Genomic DNA, 25,000 nt, shown 5'->3' with positions numbered 1-25,000 from the left:
TGAGTACAGTAAGATCATATTTTCATTTTGGATACTCTTACCAGTCCCATCTCCTCTGTAGTTTACAGAGAGAGCACTTGGGAAGGGCATTCCCCTGTAGTATCTTAATCTGCTCTGTTTCCTCCATCTCAAAAAAATAAAAAAAAAATAAATAAAAAAAAAAAAATTTTGCACTTCATCTGCCTTACTGTATTTGTTTCTTCCTACTTTATTACCTTATTTTGCTTTTGCCTCTTTTAACATTTTAAAGTGGAACCTGCGTGTTGAGAGACAGCCTTATAAGACTATCTGCAAATATATAGAGCTGAGTATATTTTTCTGTATTATTCTGTATTATAGAGCTAAATTGTTGCTTAGATATCTGTTGTCTTACTGTTCTGCAAATATACAGAGATCAGTATATATTTTTTTTGGTTTTATAATTTGCACTCTGATTCCTCACATCTTTGTTGAAACTTTTCTCCACCCCCCCCCCCTTCCTGGTTGTAGTTAAAATTTGGTGGCTTTTGCAGTGCCCGCCCCACTGTAGATTTGATCTAGGACACTCCCCCAGTCCCATCTCTTTACCGCATTCTACCTAATAAACCCTTTCTGCACTTGCTTTTAGTCCTTTTTAATTTAATCACATTTTTTCAAACTGTGTGTGGACTAATATTGCTACATACTCAAGTGTGCCAGCTTGCACTGCATGTGGATTGTTTTTACTACTTTTCTGAAAAAAAAAATTATCTGTTTTTACTGTATTTGTGTTTCTTCTTACTTTATTTTGCTTTTGTGTCATCTTAAAAGAACTCAGCTGTATTTATTACTGCTTGGTGTATCTCATTCTAAGCCTTTTAGTTTAAGCACTTGGGCTTCAGTCCAGTTGGTTTACATTAAGAAGGTTTGTGGTCTGCACTGTGGTGGCAGAACAGGTAGCTTACATCCTTCTAAGTTGGGAACTGCTGATTGAGGGCTCAGTGTCTGTTATTCTAAAAGTGTATTAATTTTGGTTTAAGCACTTGGGCTTCAGGCCAGTTATTTTACATTAGAAGGGTTCGTGGTCTGCACTCTTGTGGGAGGAGAGGCTGGACTCTGCCTTTCTGAGCTGGGAATTTCTGGTTAAAGGCTTATAGTGCCTGCATATTTGAACTGCTTCTTACTGAAATTGGTACACCTTGTTTGCTGTAGCATAGACTAGATCCAGGCCTGCTGAATCTAGCTTTGTTTGTATAACTTGAGCACTAATCCAGGCATTCTTTAAGGTATTCAATTGTATTTATTACTGCTTGGCAGTAACTTGATTAAAGTGTAGCTATCATTCTAAGTCTTTTGGATTAAGCACTTGGGCTTCAGACCAGTTGTTTTACATTAGGAAGGTTTGTGGCCTGCACTGGGGTGGCAGGACAGGTAGCTTACATCCTTCTAAGTTGGGAACTGCTGACTTGAGGGCTCAGTGTCTGTTATTCTGAAAGTATATTAGTTCTGGTTTAAGCACATGGGCTTCAGGCCAGTTATTTTACATTAAGAAGGTTCGTGGTCTGCAATCTTGTGGGAGGAGAGGCTGGACTCTGCCCTTCTGAGCTGGGAATTTCTGGTTAAAGGCTTATAGTGCCTGCATATTTGAACTGTTTCTTACTGAAATTGGTACACCTTGTTTGCTGTAGCATAGACTAGATCCAGGCCTGCTGAATCTAGCTTTGTTTGTATGCTTGTTATTTCCCTGAAATGCTAATTCCACCTAAAACGCGGCTTTTCAGCGCCTCTGTGGATCCCTAGTGATATCTGCATTGCTTACTGTACTTATTTCCTTGTTTCACTTGAAAGAAAGTTACTGTTTGTTGTTTTTGCATTTAAGTTACCTGTAGCACATTGCATTTAAGTTACCTGGCACTCGCTCACTAAAGCAATTATATAAGTCAGCATAAAAAATTAAAAGCACTACACCCTCACAAACTCCCCTTGAGTACCTTGTTCCCCATTAGCCCTTTTTTTTTCAATTATAAAGGAATTCCCAATACTAGTCTAGCATGTCCAAAGGCAGTTGTCAATCTCCTCTCCGGTCCAGCTGGTGAATCTGGGAATCTTGAGGCAATGTTACAACTGCCTCATGTACACAGACAACCTCTCCTCCTCCCAACAAATTCCAACACATGTGAGAGATGCAACTATATAGCCATACTGGAGGCTAAGCTCTCTCAACTCAGTACTGGTGTAACCAGTCAAGAGGAGAAGGAAACCACACTCACTACAATTCCAGTCTCACATAGACCTACCACAACAGCAAACCAAACACATAAACACACAAAAACATACTCAGAGGCTCTAAATAAAAATCTGCCTAAGCAACAGAGACCTCCAAAGCAGACACCCAAGCAACCGCTACCCCAAAACAAAACACGTGCAACACATAGCTCACAAAGCCAGTGTGCCGAACAGTCTCAGCCCTTAAGGCTAAACAACACACCTGATACACTTGTAATAGGTTACTCTATCATCAGGCACACTGACGTCCTGCTCACCAGGCGGAACAAGGAGAAGGTCACGGTGCGCTGCCTGTCGGGAGCTAGGATCCGCCACATAACACAAGCACTCAGGTCACTCCAAGGCAAGTACAAATATGACTCAGTCATTGTCCATGCTGGTGTGAATGACCTGAGACATACCTCCCTGGACTACATGAAAAGAGACATAGAGGAGCTCTCTGAGCATGTAGCCCAGGCCGGTATGAACATGAACTTGAGTAGCATCTTACCCTCACCAAGAATGATGCCACAATATGAAGACAAGATGATAAATTTCAACAAATGGCTTAAGTATTGGTGTCATTCAAAGGGGATCCAATGCCTGTCAGCCTGGGATGACATGCTCGACAAGCCACGATGCTTTGCTAGGGACGGCTTGCACTTGTCACCCCTGGGCTTTATGATATTGGATTTGCATTAGAGAAGTTTTTCACTGTGGTTTTCAGGGCAGGGGATGGAGTTGGGATGTGAATATCCAGTGAGATTAGTTTATGGTCTGATCTTACCAATGAAGGATACACTTCTGGTCTGGAGCATAGAGTCCCCATGTTGGTGATGATCAGGTCCAGTATGTTTTCCCCTCTTGTGGGAGTGGTAACAAGTTGTTCCATAGCATTTGAGTTTATAAATTCTAGGAACCTTTGGGCTAGGGTGTTGGAGCTAGAGTAATGCTCTCAGTCTATGGATATTCACATCCCAACTCCATCCCCTGCCCTGAAAAATAAATAAAAAAAATAAAATATCTGTGCAGTAACAGAAACCTGGTTCAAGGCTTCTGAGAGCACCCCAGCACTACCAGGTTATACCTCATACCATGCTTTTCGGCCCCAAAACTTGGACCAAACCACAAAAGGAGGGGGAGTATCAGTAGTCGTCAAAGATACCCACACCTCCAGGTTGGTGGCACAGCACGAAGTATCAGAGACTATCCATGTGCAACTAACAGTGGGTAAAACTTCCTTCCAGTTGATAGCCTGCTACAGACCACCCTCCCAAACCCAGGAACCCCACTCAGCCTTCCTGAAAACACTGGAAAATATGAAGGTCTCTCCAAACATCATTATATTGCGCGACTTCAACTACCCAAACATAGACTGAGAGCATTACTCTAGCTCCAACACCCTAGCCCAAAGGTTCCTAGAATTTATAAACTCAAATGCTATGGAACAACTTGTTACCACTCCCACAAGAGGGGAAAACATACTGGACCTGATCATCACCAACATGGGGACTCTATGCTCCAGACCAGAAGTGTATCCTTCATTGGTAAGATCAGACCATAAACTAATCTCACTGGATATTCACATCCCAACTCCATCCCCTGCCCTGAAAACCACAGTGAAAAACTTCTCTAATGCAAATTTCACACTCCTCAAAACCGAGGTGGAATTCTTCAAAGGCCTGTGGAAAATACGGCCCAGACCACAGAATCCTTTATATACGCATTCTATGAACACCTTCAGGAATGCATGGATCATGCAATCCCAAATAAAACCAAGTCCCAATCCTTCAAAGGCAGACGTCCTGTCTGGTGGACCCCAGCCATAAACAAACTATACAATAGAAGAAGGAAGCTACTACATGATAGAGCAAAATCCCAAAAAGGGAAGGCATCTCTGATCAGTATTAGCAAAAAACTACGGGCACTCATAAAATCGTCTAAGGCCAGCTTCGAGAGAAATATTGCACAGGACACTAAGGATAATCACAAGGCTTTCTTTAGTTATGTTAGGAACCTGGGTGGGAATTCCCAGATATGCTCAGAATTAGTCCAAAATGACAAAAAATACACCGAACCCACAGACATTGCCAACATCCTAGCTGACGGGTCCAGCGCAAACTTCTAACCCCCCTCCCCACCAAAAGGGCAAATATCTATCCCAGCAGAGTGCTGCCCCCTGACATCTCAGATGCTCAGTTAAGAGCTGCCCTCTCCAAAGCAAAAAACACAGCATCAATGGGACCAGTAGGTGTCCCGGGCTGTGTCCTACATGAACTCCAAGAAGAGCTAAACCCAAACAAAAAACTACTGTTCAATCTCAGCCTTGCTACAGGATATGTACCCAAAGAGTGGCGTACAGCAACAGTGGTCCCTCTCCACAAAGGTGGTGCCTCAACGGATCGTGGAAACTATCGCCCCATAAGCCTGACTACCTTGGTCTGCAAAGCTATGGAAAGGATCATCATGGACCTCATAAATAAAGATATTGGGGACCTACAGACACTGGATCCTACCCAGTTTGGCTTTGTTAAGGGCAGATCCTGCCTCTTAAACCTGGTTGATTTCTTTGAAACAGTCACTAAGGCCATTGACAAGGGGAAGGTGGTCCACACAGCCTACCTGGACCTTGCAAAAGCCTTCAATACAATACCCCACTCGGGCATTATAGATAAGCTCACCAGCTTAAATATCAACCCCTATGTCACTAGATGGGTTGCAAACTGGCTCAAGGACAGAACCCACATGGTTAGAATTGCTGGAGCCATGTCAGACTCCAAACCAGTTACAAGTGGCGTCCCACAAGGCTCAGTCCTGGGACCTCTCTTGTTCGGTATATATTTCTCGGAGGTACAGGCCAACATGGAAGGACTGTGGCTGACCAAGTTTGCAAATGACTGCAAACTGGGCACCATAATCGACACTCCAGCCAACACAAGCATCCTCCAAAAGGGCCTCATAGAAACAGACAACTGGTGCCAGAGCCATGGCCTCAAGCTAAACACCAAAAAGTGTATAGTCATCCCCTTTGGCAAAAACAAAGTGCCCACAAATTACCTCATAGGTGGTAATCCATTAAGTCCAGAAGAAGTAATTAGAGACCTGGGGACCCAAGTTGATAGCAATCTCTCATTTGACAACCACATGGCCAAAGTGGTTAGAAAACATTTTATATAGCCCACCTAATCATGAAGGGATTCACATCTAGATCAGGGGAGGTCATCGTGCCTCTTTACTCATCCCTCATCAGGCCCATAATTGAGTGCAATGCCCCTTTTGGGATGTACCTTACCAGACACCTGCAGCAACTGGAAAGACCTCAAAAGTACCTCTCCAAGAGGATCAAAGGGCTCAAACAGATGCCATATGCTGCCTGGTTAAAGAAACTCCAGCTCTACTCAGTGGCATACTGCCTGCTCACAGGCGATCTGTGCCTGACCTATAAAGCCATGTCCAACCCGGAATTAATGGACATGCTGCACCTCAGAAAATCCAAATCCCATCGAGCTACGTGCTCGAGAGACTTGAACCTCAGCACTGAAATAAATAGGACATGCTGGAGGGACAGATTCATAACCCAGAGGCTCCCTTCACTCTGGAATAAAATCCCAGTCCAGGTTAGGCAGAGTCCCTCATTGACTCTCTTCAAGAGGAATCTTGATGAGTGGATGGGAGATCGTAGGTTTACCTCGGGTATCACTTCTGTGTCACTGTTAGACAGAGGCACAGTATACTAACCTCGAAAAAGAGCATAGCAAAATTATTTTAAAATGGGTGGCAAAAGCCAAACACACTCTGGCTAGGCTTATAAATGCCCTAGGGCAGATAGCCTAGTATGAACCTATGAACCTATATGTAATAATGGTGACTAAAGCTGCTCTAGCACACATCTATAATGTTCCTCAAAGAATCCAAACTAAGGGTTAGCCTCACATAATGCACTTACCTACAGACCCTGCGCCTGCTGGATGTCACCACAAAGAGAGCAACAGGTGAGCAGGTGGTGTAATGTATAATGCTGTGTACACACACATGAACAGAGACATGGATCCTGCACACAGGCTTGCCCATCCAAGTGCAAACAAACATATATGGACATACTGGTAACTGTAGACACATAGATAGGATACTAACAGTTATCTGTCTGCTAGGATATTAGATGCAGATAACAGTATGAAGCAACATCACCCTGCAGTCCACAGATTCTGTCCAACACAAGCCCAGTTTGTGTAATCCACAAGTAGTTTGCCTGCAATCACATGCAAATCAGACATAAGGCATCATACATTTGCTAAGTGCTGTGATCTATAGTGTTTAAGATTAGATAGGTAGGGGTTCTACTCTCACCCCAGGCTACTTGCTCTGCGTGTGTGTGTGTGTGTGTGTGTGTGTGTGTGTGTGTGTGTGTGTGTGTGTGTGTGTGTGTGTGTGTGTGTGTGTGTGCGTGTGTGCGTGTGTGTGTGTGTGTGTGTGTGTGTGTGTGTGTGTGTGTGTGTGTGTGTGTGTGTGTGCGTGTGTGTGTGTGTGTGTATATCCCCCTGCAAAACAACTGAGAATCCCTCAGTGGCTATCAAACTGCAATGGTTATGCAGTATTTGTCCCTGTAGGTTGCTGCTGGCTTCCACACTGCCCTCTTCTACGAGGCCTGATGATGTCATCTATGTGAAGACTACCTGCTGCCATTACAATATTAAACTTAAGCCATGGCGCATGTGATAAGTAATGTGATCTATAGTGTGTAAGACTAGGTCGATAGTGGTTCTAATCTCACTTCAGGCCTCTTCATGTTTGTGAGTGTGTGTGTGTGTGTGTGTGTGTGTGTGTGTGTGTGTGTGTGTGTGTGTGTGTGTGTCTCCCTGCAAAACCCCCCAGAATCTCTCAGTGGCTAACAAACTGCAATGTTTATGTACTTCTTGGCCCTGTAAGTTGCTGCTGGCTTCCAAACTGCCCTCTTCTACAAGGCATGAATGTCATCTACCTGAAGTCTACCAGATACCATTGTAGTATAAGACTTAAGCCGTGGCTCTTGCGATAAGTATTGTGATCTATAGTGTGTAAGACTAGATAGATGGGGATTCTAATCTCACTCCATGCCACTTGGTGTGTGTGTGTGTGTGTGTGTGTGTGTGTGTGTGTGTGTGTGTGTGTGTGTGTGTGTGTGTATGTGTGTGTGTGTGTGTGTGTGTGTGTGTGTCTGTGTGTGTATGCCCCTGCAAAACAACTGAAAATCCCTCAGTGGCTTTCAAATCGCAATGGTTATGCACTTTCTGGCCCTATAGGTTGCTGCTGGCTTCCAAACTGCCCTCTTTTACAAGGTCTGATGATGTCATCTACCTGAAGACTGCCAGATGCCATTGCAGTATCAGACTTAAGCTGTGGCGCTTGCAATGAGTACTGAGATCTATAGTATGCAGGACTAGTTATGTAGAGGTTATACTCTTATGTTAGGCCACTTGATGTGTGTGTGTGTGTGTGTGTGTGTGTGTGTGTGTGTGTGTGTGTGTGTGTGTGTATGTCTCTAAGGCATATATATGATTACCTCAGTAGCTTAAAAAGAGGTAGGGTTTTGCAGTATTTTATTTGTAGTAGGTGATGTGCCCCCCCCCAAATGCCTGACCACAACTAGGCCTGCTGATGTCATCAAGCATAATGTCCTAAACCGATATTACTGGCAGACATAATGTGTGTTGCATGCACCACGTACTATGATCTGTAGTGTATACCATTACATAGGTAAGTGTCCTAATCTACATACAGCCAACTTGCTCTATGTCTGTGCCATTTTGTGTCCTGTAAGCAATCATTTGGAGTGGTGTATCCTTAATCTAGCCATGTTTGCATGTGTAGCTGTTAGAACATTTTACACCAGCTTATGGAACCATAGCACATTTCAATTAACTAGCATATTGGCCATACAACCATCACAATCCTAGACAACTTTATACCCTTATTTATATGATCACCATGTATTGCCCCAGTCCTAGAGGGCACAGGCAGAAGCCCAGTGGTGAAATGATGGTCACACAGTCAATCATACAGATGGCATGCACTGAGGTGTGCTGACATACTCTGTGTGCCATTAGGCAGGGTTCTGTTTCAAAGATGTGTTAAAGTCTGCTATACAAATCTCTCCTACCAGCATGCATTACTAATGCCACATACTAAGTTGATGTCCTTAGAGTGATTAATCCATCTACTATGCCACCTAAAGATGTTCAGCATTCACAATCAAGCAGGGTCACATATTGTTCCATATAGAAGGCAGAGATGAAGTCTGGGTACTCTATATGCCACACTCTGCAATGACACTCATGTCAGACAATCCCCATTGAACACATACTGAAGACATGAAGTTCTCTTGTGAAGGACCATACTGTTGTGTGCAATTGCTAGTCTGCTTTGAAAGGTACATTACCAAATGGCCATTGTATTCACATATTGGCATGCTGAGGGAAGAGTACATGGAGGTTATGAGTATGTCACTTATAGGTGACTGTGCCCTCAGTCATGACATATGATTCCTGCCATACCACAGTAGAGAGATGGTGATCTCAGGCACATTAAGTGTAGACCTGTGGCCAGGTCTGTGTGCCCAGTTCTTTCACCCCTGAGTATATATATCACATGTTGCGACAGATGTGCTACTTACCAGGTACATAGGTCTTACTGATGGAAATAATACTACATATATATTAGTATGGACTTTATGTACATTAGTATGCCAACAGGCATTTGTTCATCAATACCATCTTGCAGGAGATTGACAAAATGCACTTACTCTGAGTGCTCACAATTTGCAGACATCAGCCAACATTGTTAGCTACAGTCAAAGAAAAAGAATAAATGAGCTACTCCACCACACCTATTCAGGTCAAAGAAAGTCCACTTTAAGATTCCAATAGCAAGCTGAACAAAACAGTAAGCGCTTTCATGGTTTCTGGTACCTCTTCATCAGACTGATTAAGCGGTACCAGAAACAGTGAAAGTGCTTACTGTTTTGTTCAGCTTGCTATTGGAATATTAAAGTGGACTTTCTTTGACCTGAATAGGTGTGGTGGAGTGGCTCATTTATTCTCTTTCTTTGACTTTGGTGTTCATGAGCCCTTCCTTTACCAAGGCTTTGGTATTGTTTGTTTTATTATTGTTAGCTACAGACATTCGGTAGTCACTTGTGTTGTGGTTAAATGGATTCCATGCAGTAGAGGACCCAGGACTGAGCCCTGTTGAACACTGCTGCTTACAGATCAGCTATTGGAGGCAGATGTCCCTATGTTAAGTATGTGTTATGTGTGCCATGGATGGGCCAGTTAGTGACCCCTACAATGACAATACCATGGATGCCTAAGTGTGTGCTTTGTAAATGAGGCATGAGCAGGGGATATAGTCAGACAGCTTGGGTCAGTCCAGGGGTAGTATGCCCTGATGTCTCCTCACCCAGGTCCTTGGTGACTTCCTCAGAAATGTCCACCATGTGTAACAGTTATGATTCCCGTGTCACACATCCAGTCAGCAGTGTGTAGATCACATATATGTGTGTTGAGCAGCTCCATGATGATTGCCCTCATGGGCATACAGCTATGGATACTAAGACAAAGAGGTCTATATTTATGTTTGTCAGTGGGTGCACCACCTCTGTGCAAGAGGGGACCAGGACTCTGGGACCAGATGACATCCCGGGCTGTGTACTACATGAACTACAAAATGAACTGGAGCCTCACCTAAGTGTCATGTTTAATCATAGCCTCACCTTAGGCTTTGTGCCCACTGAGGCTACAGTTATCCCACTCCACAAGGGGAGATCCACCTTGGATCCCAGGAACTACTGTCCCATCAGTCTGATGAGCTTGACTGCAAGGGCATGGAACGCATTATCATGGAACTTATAAACAAAGACATTGGCAAACTTTAAACACTGGACCCCACCCAGTTTGGGTTCATGAAGGGCCGATCTTGTCTCCTGAACCTGATTGACTTCTTTGAATCAGTCTCCAGAGCTGTGGATGAGGGTAAGGCAGTCCACACAGCCTATCTGGACCTTGCCAAGGCCTTCAACACCATGCCCTACTCTGGAATCATAGATAAACTTACTAACTTGGGCATTAATTCCTACATCACCCGATGGGTTGCCAACTGGCTTACTGACAGAACCCAGACTGTAAAAGCAGCTGACTCCAAATCAAGCTCCAGACAAGTGACAAGTGGAGTACCTTAGGGTTCAGTCCTGGACTGCTCTTGTTTGGTATCGACTTCTCTGTAGTACAGGCCAACACTAAGAGACTCTGGCTAACAAAGTTCGCGGATGACTGCAAACTGAGCCATTAATGAATCCCCAGATGATGTGGATATTCTACAAAAGGGCCTTACAGAAACAGATGCTTGGTGCCAGAGCCTGGGCTCAAGCTTAATGCCAAGAAATGTATAGTTATTTCCTTTGGGAAAAAACACGTACCCATGAATTACCACATAGGTGGCAGTACACTAAACACTGAAAGTGTAATGAGAGACTTAGGGATACAGTTGGACAGTGGTCTCACCTTCAACAACCACATAGTCACAATAGTCAGGAAATCCTTCTATGTGGCACACCTCATGACTAAGGGCTTTTCATCCAGAAAAAAGGAGGTCATTGTGCCACTGTATTCAACCCTCATTAGACCCATTATGAAGGACAATGCCCTGTTTGGTATGTACATCACAAGACATCTGCAACAGCTGGAAAGGCCGCAGAAATACCTCACTAAAAGAATCACAGGCCTAAAGCAGATGCCCTATATTGACTGTATAAAAAAACTCCAGCTATACTCTGTGGCATATCGTCTACTCAGAGGCGATCTCTGCTTAACATACAAGGTCATGTCAAAACCTGAGCTGTTGGACATGCTCCACTTAAAGAAATTCCAATCTCTCAGAGCCACATGCTCCAGGGATCTAAACCTTGTCATCACAATGAACAAAACATGCTGGAGGGATATTTTCCTGACCCAGAAACTCCACATACGAGAGACTGCCCATACATGTCAAACAAAGCACCTCCTTGGCGCTTTTCAAAAGGAACCTTGATGATTGGATGGGAAATAGGAAATTCATCCCGGGGATCACGTCAGTCACCCTGCTAGGCAGGGGTCCAGGGAAGTAAATTTTGTGGGAAGAAATATCCAGGGAATTGTTATGGCTAGGCTTGTATAGTCCCTAGGGCTGATAGCCTAGTACCAACCTATGAACCTATGAACTTATAAGAGTATAACACTTGTTGTCCACTCAGCTGGGGTGCAACCACTGGTTTCAGTATGATTGCAAGGTTTTTTCCGATGGTGTTAGCAATCGTTTTAAGATCCCATGTAGGATGCAGACTGGGATGTTAGCATGTCCATTAAATGCTGTGTATCCTCCATTGAGAGGCCAGTTATGACCTGCTCTGTAAATATAGAAGTTAAGGGACAGGTTGTAGGAATGTCATGTGTCACGTAGTGGGGACAGGAAAGTGAAGTTGGCATAGAAATTGTGGGACTACAAGTTAGCTATGAGTACAAACCCATTATATGTGGCATCATTGTGTATCAGTTCACTGACAATCTGGGCCTTTCCTTTGAGGGTACACATGTAACTACACTGTGCATTGTGGTTCTACTGTGTATGGGTGGCTAATTCTTTCACTTACCATGTCTACACAGCATCACAACAAGGCTATGTGCTTCTTTTAGCTGAGGAGGGTGTGCCTCCATGTTAGTGGGCATCCTCACCCCAAATGTCACACAACAATCTCCACCTCATATTGTACAGCCTGCTAATGACAGTTGTCCACCAGTCAGGTTTACTGTGCCATGAGGAGCCTGTGTCCCTCCTGTCACATACAGTTTACACACCTACAACATCACTGTGGTATAAATAGTACATGCTGGAGAGACACATATGTAACACAGACAGTGTATCATATATGAAACAGCCCCCCCCCCCATGCATGTGAAGCACACATCTGCTGTGACACACATCATGTTCAGGTTACACAATGGGATGTAGAACAAGGCAATCATAACTGGTGTCGGACAAATGTCTGTACTGGACACAGGAAATATGTAGCTGGGTCATCTCCATCAGCACAGCTTGTTGAAGTGTTAGATCCCAAAACCCTGGTAACACTTATCAAATGTTTCAGACCTTTTCACAGATTAGGAATGTATGAGTGCACTGAAAGATGCCATTGTCCTTGTTAGCCTATTATACACATATAAACCTATGGAGCCATGCATCGAGTGCTGTACCGTGCTGAAGACATATTTCTTCTGTGCTGACATTCCATCCTGTGCTGCGATATCTATGGCTTTAATGTCACTGCGTATCTGCAGGTTTTCCCAACAGATTCCTGAAAGAGAAACATAAACAGGTCCATGACACACCTTTCATTGTGTAAGTACATAGGCAGTATTACATCATACAACATAAGGAACACAAAAGTATGTGGTGTACTCATGACAAATGTCAGAATACAGTATCTGCCAGTAACCACTACAAGTAGCATGGCAAAACAACAATGCATTACACAAGTACATGATCATTTATATAGTCGCCCTGTGCATCAGACATATAGCTTCATTTCCCTACATCTATAGTGAGGATGACAGTGATGAGGCAGAGGTATCTTCATTTGCACAAGTTGTTGTGTGGGGGTGCAGAAGGTCTAGGCTGACCCAAAAGGTTGACAGCATGTGTGTGAGTCAGGAAGGGAAGCAGGTAAGATGGACCATGGAAAGTTGCCATGTGTGTCTGTAGGTGGCCTGCATTTGACAGTGGTGTGTGAGCATGTGCATGTGCACAGTCAAGTTCAGTGCTAGCTCTACATGTGGGTATGCTGGAGAGCTTTGAATCATGGTAGAGCTGACAGCTCACCGTTTCCAGCCCCAAACACAGGAACTGGCTTTGCCAGGAGTTGCACTGACAAATCCATGCCCAAGGTCAGAAGCAGTGCTAGTACCTGACAGTGACTGCTGTCTGCTGGGCCCATGGCCTTCATGGGAACACCCAGGACCATGATCCCATGGCCTGCCATGTCTTGGTGTGGACAACACACTCCCCTCTGTAGCACTGGATGTACTGCCACTATGGAAACTTGACTATGCATGGCCATGTGGATGCTCAGCAGATGGGGTTGCTGATCTACATCCACGAGTTCAACGCTCAACTCCAACCACACATTCCAGCACAGGCACTGTGCTTTTCAAGACAGGGACTGTCTCAGCCCACATTCTGTCCACTGCATCAGTGAACCAATCCAGGGTGTCACCAATGCAATGGTGGCAGTCACAGATATCAGACTGTGCTGCATCCATAACCCTAAGCATACATCTGGAGTTTCATTCAGAATGTTTCTGTGTCTCCATGTTGTCCCAATGGATGTACTGATTGATTCATGATGTGATATCTGCAACAGCTGGTGGATGGACATCAGGCCTCCTACAAGCACCCCTATCAATCTGTGTGGAACGTCGTCAGCTTTCTGATTATGGCCAGTGTGTACACTAACTGGAGCCATTGTTGCCACACTTTCTTGTTAAATGTGCCCACCCTCTGACTGTCCAATATCTGTGGCCTCCAGGGACTGGGTATGTGTGGGCATACTGGCTGTGTGCAGTGATGATGGGGGAAGAAGAGGGATATCAACCTCTGGTACAGATTTATCCTCCAAAAAAAACACCTGTGCCTCACTGTGGCCACCATCATCATCAGAGTCTGAAGAGACACTGACAGGTTGTGTAAGGGACAGACACTAACCCCCTAGTCACCTGTGATAAGAAAGGAAAAAGCAGTACATTAATACTTGCACTATTATGCTTTGCAGTACTAGTATGTAAAGCTCTAAACACTGTAATAACTATTACAGGCCTGTTGAAAACCCAACCTCATAGAGTAGAGCAAGAAGACATTACTCTTCCCACTAACAACTGTAGTTACTTGCTCTTTACACAGCAATCTCATCAGCAACAGTGAGGTACACTGTTGACATTTGGAAAGAGTCTGCACAGTTGACACATATGACAATCTGTAATGTCCTGACAAAACTGTTACCTCTGTCAGTGTGGCCACACCTACAAGGCATAGGTAAGAGTCTTAACATGTACAGTCAGAAAATATGTGTGCAGTTGGTAATTATGTAGCAGGCCTGAAATTACACTTTAGGGTTTACATTGCCGTAAACCTACATCTATAACAAAACAGTGTCATGCTTACCAGGCACAGGACCACAGGCTTGTCCGATACATGACAGACCTGGGAAATGTTGAGGGAGAGGTAATCTCAGTACCACTGCATGTTGCACTTTAACAAGGTAATACATCTATATATCTCACTTTTACAGTAGCTACTGTGTTAATTGTTATATTGGTCAAAATCTGAGCATGACAGTCAAACTGAAGTTAAACCCTCTCCCCCAAAGAAGAAAGACCTGACACCCATGTAAGACTATGTACACCCTGACATGCTGAATGCAACAATATTGCAATGCTGATCAGTCAAACCTACCTGCACACTCATCTGCCATAGAAACTGTGGCATCCACCTCCATGATGTAGGCTGTGATGGATGCCTGGGAGCTGTTGTGTGTGTCTAAATTCACCAGGAATTTCTCAAGGGCTGAGAGTGTTTTTTTCCACTGCAGGCCCTCCACTGGTGATGCTATGATCCCTGGATACATCTGCTGCTTTTCTGTGTGCAGCATTGATCATGTCCATTGCTCAGTGTTGAACCTGCTCATATGTCCTGCTCTGATGACTTGTGGCATTCACATCATGGACAAGGTCAGCCTACAATGCCTTCTGCTGTTCCCTGTTTTGCCTCCCCCTGGACAGTAGAAGTTCATGGTGTTAATGGAGGCCTTGCAGTATTATCTCATTCTCTGCATTTGTGAAAGATGCACAGCATCTTGGATACATGTTTCCTGAAAGACAACAACATGGGAACACATGTCAGGATCACATACTTGGAAGTACACTATGCAGAGATACAACAAGGACAGCATGGCTGGCAGTATCCATTGCTTAATCACACATGTCACATTCCACTGTGAGCAAACATATTAAGTGTGTGGATACAACTAAGATACTAACAACAGTCAGGTATTCCCGTGTGTGCCATGGCAGATACTGCTGTATGATCATACAGCTGACACTGGAGTCTATTGTAGTGTGTCCCCAAGGGGCAAACCCCTAATAATATGTCAAAACAGCTGTGTCAAACAAATAGCAGTGCACTGTTACAACCACTATAAAGGGACACTCCCACAAGACCAGTGTGCCACATTGACAATAAACATTCCACCGTTGATGTATTGCACATCATCTGTATGTGTAACAAATCTGAAGATCATTGACATGTCATTATCACAGTTCTAAGAAAGGCTTAATGCTGTAATCTGTATTCCTCATGTATATTCACACATCTGCATCCTGTTGTAAACAAAACGGTTACATACCTGATGGATATGTGTTGATATTTACGTTTTTGCAAATGAGTGTTCTGTGTGAAGAAAGTCTCATACAGAATGGTTACCCATAGCCAGCTGCTTGCCTTTTTAACATTTTCCATTAGACAGATGATTGCCTTTTAACCAGTCTGTGGTTCTGAAATGCTAATTGCAGCCAGCACAGCTGATTCACATTACCATCAGCCAATGACATGCAACCACTGTAAAATATATAAGGCCTTCATGTAGATTAGAAGCCCTTTCTGATATGTTGTGCTGGACATTACTGGGGTGAGGGGACAACATCATCACAGAGAGTAGGTCTGTAGAAGCAACGTTTACACAGAGGTGTTGTGGTACAGGCTGTAGCTGCTGCTGCAGGTAATAGGCATAGGTAGAGAGTGTGAACACTATGGAGGACAACAAGCTGTAGGAGTAACTGTTGGAGCTGTGTCATCCTTTTTGTAGAGGCAGAGCTAGAGTGAGGGTACCATTTCCACTCCAATTAAGGCATGTGTTTAATGTAATATGTTAGACAATGGTATCACTAACAGAGTACTAGGCAACATGTTTGTTGTGCCTTTGAGCAACATGAAGGATAAATATAAGAATATGTCCACCATTTCAACAACTGTCCAGCCATGTGTTGCAGTCTGGTAGCAATTTGGAATTTGTATAAGGCCAGTCCTTGTTACAAGCAGGGACTTCAAATGTGTAAGTCAGTTGTGCAGCTATGCTAATCTGCACTATGAATTTGAAAGGATTGTGTGGTGCACTTTAATATTAATGGGCTTCGTTTGCATTACCTGGGTTGAATTCCTCTGTGAATGCATATTACTGCAGGACGTGCCAATTTATGCACTTATAGTTTTGCCACAGGAATATGTGAATTTTGTTCCTATGTGCAGTTTTGTGACTTCCATCAATGAAAAGCAGGCATTTAATTGGAAATGCATTGTGTGGATAAAGAGTGCATGACTCAAGGGGAATTCAACAAAGTCTACATCGACCTTTTTTCTGTGTAGTCATAGTGGCACGGAGCTTACACAGAAATAAGTAGATGTGTGATCCAGTAAACAGAGCAGAGGGGTGCGCATGAGCATGAGAACATGGAAGTGTCTATGGCATGCAAACCACCTCATAAGCAGGTGAGGTGAACTGCATGCAGATAAGGGTGTCTGAGTGATCCAGCAAGCAGACTGGCAGTCCTGCAGACCCTGTGTTAGTGTTCAAAGTGTACATGGAAAAATTCCACGTACATGACATAAAAAATTGAAAATGGGCTGTAAAAGCCCAGGTAGAAGAATAGAAATAGCATAGCAGACACATATATGTGCAAAACTATGTCCTGTGTGTCCAAAACCTAATAGAAAGTAATTTTAAATATTTTTTTTTACATTTGCACACCACACAGCAGTGTACAAACATGCCGTTATGGAAAAAAAATAAAAAGTGTAAAAAGAAAGAATAATAAATCTGTGACAATAATGCATTGTAAGACCTTGCATGAAGTAAGTACAGTGGTAGACTGCTGTGGCTGCTAAGGAGGCAGGGCCTGGAATAGTGCAGTTTCCATGTATTAAGTATGGATCTTTATGTAAATGAGCTGGGTTTACTGAATACAATAATGGGTACTCATATCCGCAGATCCCATCTGTGTAGGGCTAGAACTGTGTTGGTGTCTACAGAAGAGATAGCTGACAGCAAAAGGGGGTGTGTCCCCATTCGTTTAAGCTCATTGGAGCTCAGCAGCACCTGTTTGCCTGCCGCTGACCTGTGCTGAGCTGGTTGGTGTGTCCAATGCTGCTAAGCACTGTTTACCCTTGTGGCATGTGTTTGAGTACGTTTGAGTGTGTTTACGTGGCATGCTGCTGCAGTGAGTATGCCCATCCATGGAGGTGAGTCCTGAAGGGCTCAGCATTATTTATATCTGTGGTACAGATTTGCCCACTGTGCCATAGTGCTTAGCAGGGGAAAAAATAAAAAAAAATTGGCTGAGAAAGCCATTCACATATAAATAACTGATGACTCCTGTACCACTGAAACTGGGCCATTAAAACAATTAATTAAGTACTGGGCAGGTGGAATGCGTCATAGGCAGCCAAGTCAAGTCTGAAATTAGAAGATGTGTCGAAACAAATGCTTTATATAAGCATATGTTAGATTGTGGACAAGATCATGTTTTTAAATTCAGGGTTATTGACATTGTTTTCCCCTCCCCAAGAGGTGGTGATATAAATAACTTCTTAGAAATTAAAGAATATGAGTGGATTTTAAGGTTTGCTGGTGACCGTTCTCCTGGCTTAAACAGTATGCTGAGCCTTAAACCAATTTTGGTTAAGCTCAGTAGATTGAATTTATAATTATGTATATTGTTTCTACAATATGAATTTTATAATATGAATTTTATGTGTAACTTTGATTATTAATCATACTAGCAAGCTGAATTTTAAATTATTTAAATTTTTGTTATGTACTATAGAATCATTGCTATCTGTGTTGTTTTAACTTTGCCTTATTGAGTGATACTTATGGTCATGTGATTTTTGGGCTGCTAACCACATGACTACTTTGGGCCTGTATATAAAATGAAAGAAATTTTATAAGTTTGTAGTATTGAAGAAGGATTATGTCCGAAAGCTCTGCTGTGTTTTGTCATTAAAGTGGTTTTTCCTTTTGGATTGTCTGCTTGCAGTACTTTGGCACTTTTGATATTTGCCATAAACTGCACTCATGTACACCTCAAAGCACTGCCCAGTGAGGAGGGTAGCATCTACATCAACCATAAGGGGTATCACTCCATAAACTTCCAGGCTGTGTGCAGTGCCCAGAGCATTATCATGAATGTGTATGCTCACAGCCCTGGCAGTTATCAGGACTCCCATATCTGACATACATCACAGCTGTACAAGATGTTTGCTAGGGGGGACATCTAATACAGCCATCTACTGGGGGATGCTGGCTAAGCAATGGAACTGTGGATGATGACACCCATCAGAAATGCACACACACCCACTGAAGAATGCCATAATGAGGCACATGCACAAACTAAGAACATCATAAAACATGTGTTTGGGCTACTCAAGTTGTGGTTTAGGTGCCTCAATATATGTGGTGGAGCCCTGAAGTACTCTTCAGCCCCATGTGCACAGATGTTCACAGCATGTGTCATTGTATCATGCCACACAATATGATCCTGTGGAAATAGCTGCAGCAGGATCAGCAAAGGGAAGGGATACACAGATCCCCACCACTGTTTAGGTCCCCCCACACCCACAGGGGGACTCAGAGAAGAAACCCCATGAGGTGCTCCCTGTAAACAGACATAGGCATGCCCAGCATGCCCTGGTCTTGGCAAAGAGACAACACATACCATACATACTTACAAGCTATGGCCCTAGGGACTGACACCTTACTCCAACTCACATACATATATTAATATTGATGCCAGGCAGCCCACACAACCTGTACCTAACCATATTTTGACTTCATATTGCATGCATCAGACAGAGTCAGCATTGAAACACAGGTCTCTCATCCTCTGCATTTGCAAGGTAAGTCACTCTCCTATACAATACACGCATAGGGTACTAGACTATGAGGCATATCTGCGGACCTGCTGGATTTTATCAAGGGAATAGACTGGGCAACTTGCAGAGATCTAAGAGTCACTTGGGACAACAGGCACTCTCTCTAATACTGAGTATCCCATAATATTCATTAGGCCACATCACTGGAAACCCCACTGCACTGTGAAAGGGAAATGCCAAACAGTGGAGTCGTAGGACAGAGATGCATGAATGTCAATGCCCTACCTCCAACATATCTGTGTTCCCATACTACTGCAGTAACAGTATATGTCTGCAAGGATATATCAGCAGACCACACATATCCAAGGTGTTGACATACAACCTGGCCACATATTTTACCCACAAAATGCAGGGGTCAGTGTATGTGTCTATGCAGTTGATAGTGTGAGGAATTAAACCTCTCTCACTGGTGAATGTGAGGAATTAAACCTCTCTCTCTCTGGCGGTTGGTGTGGCTCACTGGGCTAAGGACATTAGCTTGGGTGATGGTGTTGATGGTTTGAAGCTGGCAGCACCTACAACTTTTGCATGTGAGTTACTCGTATGGTAGGAGTCCCACAGACAGTCATAGCACTGCAATCTGTTACTGCAAGACAGATGGACAAACCCACTGAAAATGGGGCACAGGGCCAAACCTACACACAGACATTATACATGCTCTGAGTAACCTAGAAGGTGGCTAGTATAACAGCAGGTTGCAAGAGGTCAGATTAATTGCAGGATGTAAAGGCCATCACTTAAATGTCTCAGTAGTTGCAACACTTCTGTGCCTGCATTTTGCAGTATAGTACAGGAAAACAACCACTGTACGAGGAACAGAGCAGACATATGGGGCAACAGTCCAGACATTCTGCAGAAACATGTACAGGGAGAAGTATGCAAACTGCCACCCTGTATGTGGTGTTAGAGGATGTACCCCAGTCACATCAAACCTCTCAAACTCATACAGCAACAAATATGGCCAAAGCCATGAATATCAGTGGGACAAAGGCCCACAAATAGAGGCAAGTGTTAAGTATTGCACTTACAAATGTACAGAATTAATAGAATAACATATCTTACATTACCATGAATCTTCTGCAGTGTCTGCAGTCTGAATCTGAAATGGCTGTCAAAATTTCCTAACATCAATCATTAATGATTTGCCACTAATGTGCCAGAAAACCACAATGTTATATAACACAGACCAAAGATGCAAGGTAAATATTTGGATATGTTGTGCAAATCCCTACAGGTGATAGGTATGAGTCACATATTATGTTCAGCAAACAGCCGGGGAATGCAATGGACAAAATATCACTGAGGTGCTGGAGTGTGGAAACAGGTGCAGCTGGCAATGGTCTGCAGCACACAAAATCCCGGACTGGAATGCAAGTAGGTTTGGCCTGGAGTCACCCTGTAAGTACTGACAGTCACACTGGCCATGCTCCTACACTTAGCTAACTTGAGTGCATGCATGTAGCCTCTTCAACCCAAAGAACAGCTATGTGGAAATATGTCTGTGCATACAGACAGCTATGTATGTCTCCCCATATCCCCCTCAAACCTCACACATGATTACCCTAGCGTATGTATGTATGTATATATATATATATATATATATATATATATATATATATATATATATATATATATATATATATATATAGGTTCCATTCAGAATTTCTCATATGATTCAAGATCATATGTTTGAAGTTTTAAAACTTCGAAATCCTGAATGAAGATCGGCATACATCGTAGACCAAGAGATTTCCCTTATCCTCACTGTAGTGCAATCTCGGAGTTGGTATATTTAAGTTGCGGGGAGTGTAGGGGGCATGTTTGTCATATCTTGGGTGGTGTTTGGGGGGGTTCACAATTTCAAGATTCCAAGATCTCGAGATTCTGAAGTCAAGATTTTGAAACTCGAGATTCTGGTATTTTGAAATTGTGAATGCAATATATATATATATATATATATATATATATATATATATATATATATATATATATATATATATATATATATATATAGTTTATTATCATTTGTGCGAACTACATTCTGTCTGCATGTATACTGCCGAAAATCAGAATGTCGTGCACAAAATGAAAAGTGTATGGGACAGTCGAACACACTTATGCGAATGTAGTAGTGCATTCTCATAAGTGTGTTCAACTATATGTACGGAGATTGTTGTAGAGTGAGGACTGGAAATTCATCCATATCCCCACTGTAGTACGATCTCAGAGTTAGAATATATTAGTAGCAGGGGTTGTGAGGGTGCATGGTGTCTTGCCCCCCTGCAAAAATGTGATATGTCGTATAGGAGTTTGATTTACATCAGTTCCTATATGGCTATCACATGATGTTTTTGTGACAATGTCAACTCAAATGTCTCAATCATTTGGGTCAACATTGTGAAGCTTTCGGGATTTTGGATTCGATGGGTTACTTTGATATTGCAAACGGAAATCGTTTTGCCTTTCCCAATATTGATAGTAAACCATATATACATATATATATATATATATATATATATATATATATATATATATAAATATATATATATATATAAATATATATATATATATATATATATATATATATATAGATAAATATATAAATATGCACACAATTTTTATTTTTATTTTTTATTTTTTATTTTACATATGTTGACTGAGCTAGTCTAGCTGGATACATGTCCATTTTCAGTAGAGGCCCGGGGAGAAAAGCTCCAAGAAACATACAAAAATTAGTTAATATAGAAGTTATGACAGATCAGTATATATAAAAAACAGCAATTCTTACAAGTATATAAGTAATATTTTTTTTTTTTTTAGTACAAATTATAATACTCGTAGTGATTAATAACATAAGCATTAATTCCGTAGAGGGTAATGTGTAAGAGAGGGTGCATTATACATATATACATAGGTTTTAGATGCAATAACATAGTAAACTGAAACATTAAGGGAAGATTGTGAAGGATGTGGGGTGAAAATTAGTAAAAGGAAAAAGTTAGTCAGGGTTAGTACAGGAGCATAGCCAGTGTTTGTTGAGAAATAGTTTTAGATTCCTTTTGAAAAGTGAGAGAGAGTGGTGAGTTCAGAGGATAGTTGATTCCATTGTTTACCAACAGAGTTAGAGAACAAGGAGTCACCTGCTGAGTTGTTAGATTTGGTCATATTGATCAGCAGTTTATTTGAGGAGCGTAGAGTCTTGAGATTATTGTAAGGGGTAATGAGGCTAGACATTATTGGAGTGTTGTTGGGTTGATACAGGGTCTTGTGGGTTATCGTAAGTTGGTGAAATTGGAGCTGGTTAAGAAATTCTACCCAGTCTAGTTATTTTAGATTCAAACAGTGATGGGTTCTGAAAGGAGAGCCTGTAGCAAATTAAGCAATATTATTATAGGATGTTGCTAGTTTGTTGATGTTGTTTTTGGAGAGATTGGTGGATATAGGAGAAGCATAGAGTAGAGTGGAGATTAAGTGAGTTCTGGCTATAGCGGTCTTGGCTACTGCTGTAAGAAAGGGTTTGATTCTGTAAAGGGATCCTAGTTTTTTGTTAACTAATTTTATTGTGGTGTTTATGTGAGTATCAGAGTTGAGGTTGTTGTCGATTGTTATTACTAAGAGTTTAGTGGTTGGGTCAGGAGAAATAAGTGTACCGTTGTTGGATGTGAGAGTAAAATGTAAGGGGGTGGATTTTTGGGTTGGTGTAAAGAGTAACAGTTTAGTTTTTTGGGGGTTTAAGAGGAGGCAGCTGTGTGAGAACCATTGTTCGACAGTATTGAAAGCTTTTTGGGTAAGAGACTGAAGTTCAGATTGAGAAGTGGCAGAACAGATTATAGTAGAGTCATCTGCATATTGAATGCAGTTGGTGTGTAGAATAGCTGTCTGAAGATCATTAATATAAATAGAAAATAGGAGTGGGCCTAATATGGAGCCCTGAGGGACACCAAGGGAGATAGGAAGGTGATTAGATAGTTTATTTTGCCAGAGTACAGCCTGCTGTCAGTTTTCTAGGTAGGATGTGAAACAATTCATAGATAGAGGCTCAAATGAAAGGGAATTAAGTATGTGTGAAAGGAGTTGGTGGTTGACCATGTCAAAAGCCTTAGATAAATCAATGAAGACTGCAGAGGAAATAATATTACTTTTGCGGTTTTTGTTAATACAGTTTGCGAAGGATAGCAGGGCTGTGGTGGTACTGTGTTAAGGTCTGAATCCATGTTGTCAGTTGGCAAGTAGGTTATTATGGAGTAGGTGGTTAAGTAGTTGCTTATAGATGCATTTTTCCATTATTTTTGCTAGAGGGGATAGTAAAGCTATGGGGCGAAAGTTAGAGAAGTCATTCGAGTTCCCCCCTTTATGCAGTGGGATAACATGAGGAATTTTCCAGATAGATGGGATAGTTCCTTCACTTATGGTTCTATTTGTCAGAATGGAAATGGGATAGCTCCTTTTTGCAGGAATTCTGCTGGGAGTTTGTCAGCTGAGGGGGTAGTAGGTTTTAATTTTTGGAGAAGGGAGCAGATAAAGGAAGTAGACACAGGTTGTAGATAAAATGATGGGGGTGGGTTTGTAGTAGAAGTAGGCAGATTAGAGGTGTCAGGAGATAGATGGCTAGCAAGAGTTTGTATAGTGTCTGTGAAGAAGGAATTGAAGGCATTAGCTGTTTGTGTGGGATTTTCTGGGTTAGATCCTTTTGGGTTGGGTGTGATAGATTGGCCTGGGTAAAGACGTTTGTTAATGCTAGTCCAAAATTTTTGTGGTTCTTTGTGGGAGGATTGCTGTAACTGGAGGTAAAAGTTCTTTTTGCCTAGCAGGATGGCTTTTTTTGTATTATTTCTATGTTGCCTAAAGGTTTGGTGATCTGTAGAATTCTTAGTAGTACGCCATTTTGCCCAGGATTTGTTTCTGATAAGGATTTTTTCCCTAGTATTTTTAGAGAGCCAGGGGTCTGGTTTATCTTTATTTCTAATAGAGCGTACTGGGGCATGGTGGTCCAGGATGGTTAAGAATGTGGAATTGAAGTGTTCTACTGCTTCATTTAGGGGGAGAGATTTTAATGGTGACCAGTTACATTGTTTTAGTTCTGTTTGGAAAAGTTCTGAGTTAAAGCACTTTTTGGTGCATACTGTTCTGAAAGTGTTAGGGAAAGTTAGGTTGGTTTTATGTCTAATAATATAAGTAAGTGCATGGTCACTTAGGTCATCTGGAAGGGTTTCTGCTGTATAAGTTTGATGAGGACTATTAGTAAGTATCCAGTCAAAGGTACTTTCTTTGTTATTGAGTCTATTTGTTCTGGTAGGGGAGTTAATAGTTTGTGAGAAGCCATAAAGGTTGATATGGGTGGTGGGGTTTGTATTACTACAGGAATTCCAATCTATATTAAAGTCTCCTAGGACTATGGTTTCTTGTGGGAGATTAATAGAAAGCCAGTTAAGGATATACTCGAGTGCACTAATGTTATTTCCTAGGGGAATATATAGACAAATGATATTTATGGCTTTACATGTGTTTACTTGAAATTTGGAGATAATTATTTCAGCATTATTGACCAAAAGTGGGTGAAGACTAACAGTGCTAACTTGTAACTCTGCTTTATAGAGGATTGCTACCCCTCCTCCCTTTTTGGCTGTGCAGTCTAGTCTAATAATATTGTAACCAGGTGGGGTGATTTCATTGTCTTTAATGGTAGGTTTTAGCCATGTTTCAGATAAACGTAGAACATCAAATAGGTGGACAT

This window comes from Protopterus annectens, chromosome 11.part0 (assembly GCF_019279795.1).
Source record: "Protopterus annectens isolate FY-2018-M chromosome 11.part0, PAN1.0, whole genome shotgun sequence".
Classification (NCBI taxonomy): domain Eukaryota; kingdom Metazoa; phylum Chordata; order Ceratodontiformes; family Protopteridae; genus Protopterus; species Protopterus annectens.
Note: the sequence above shows the minus strand (reverse complement) of the source record.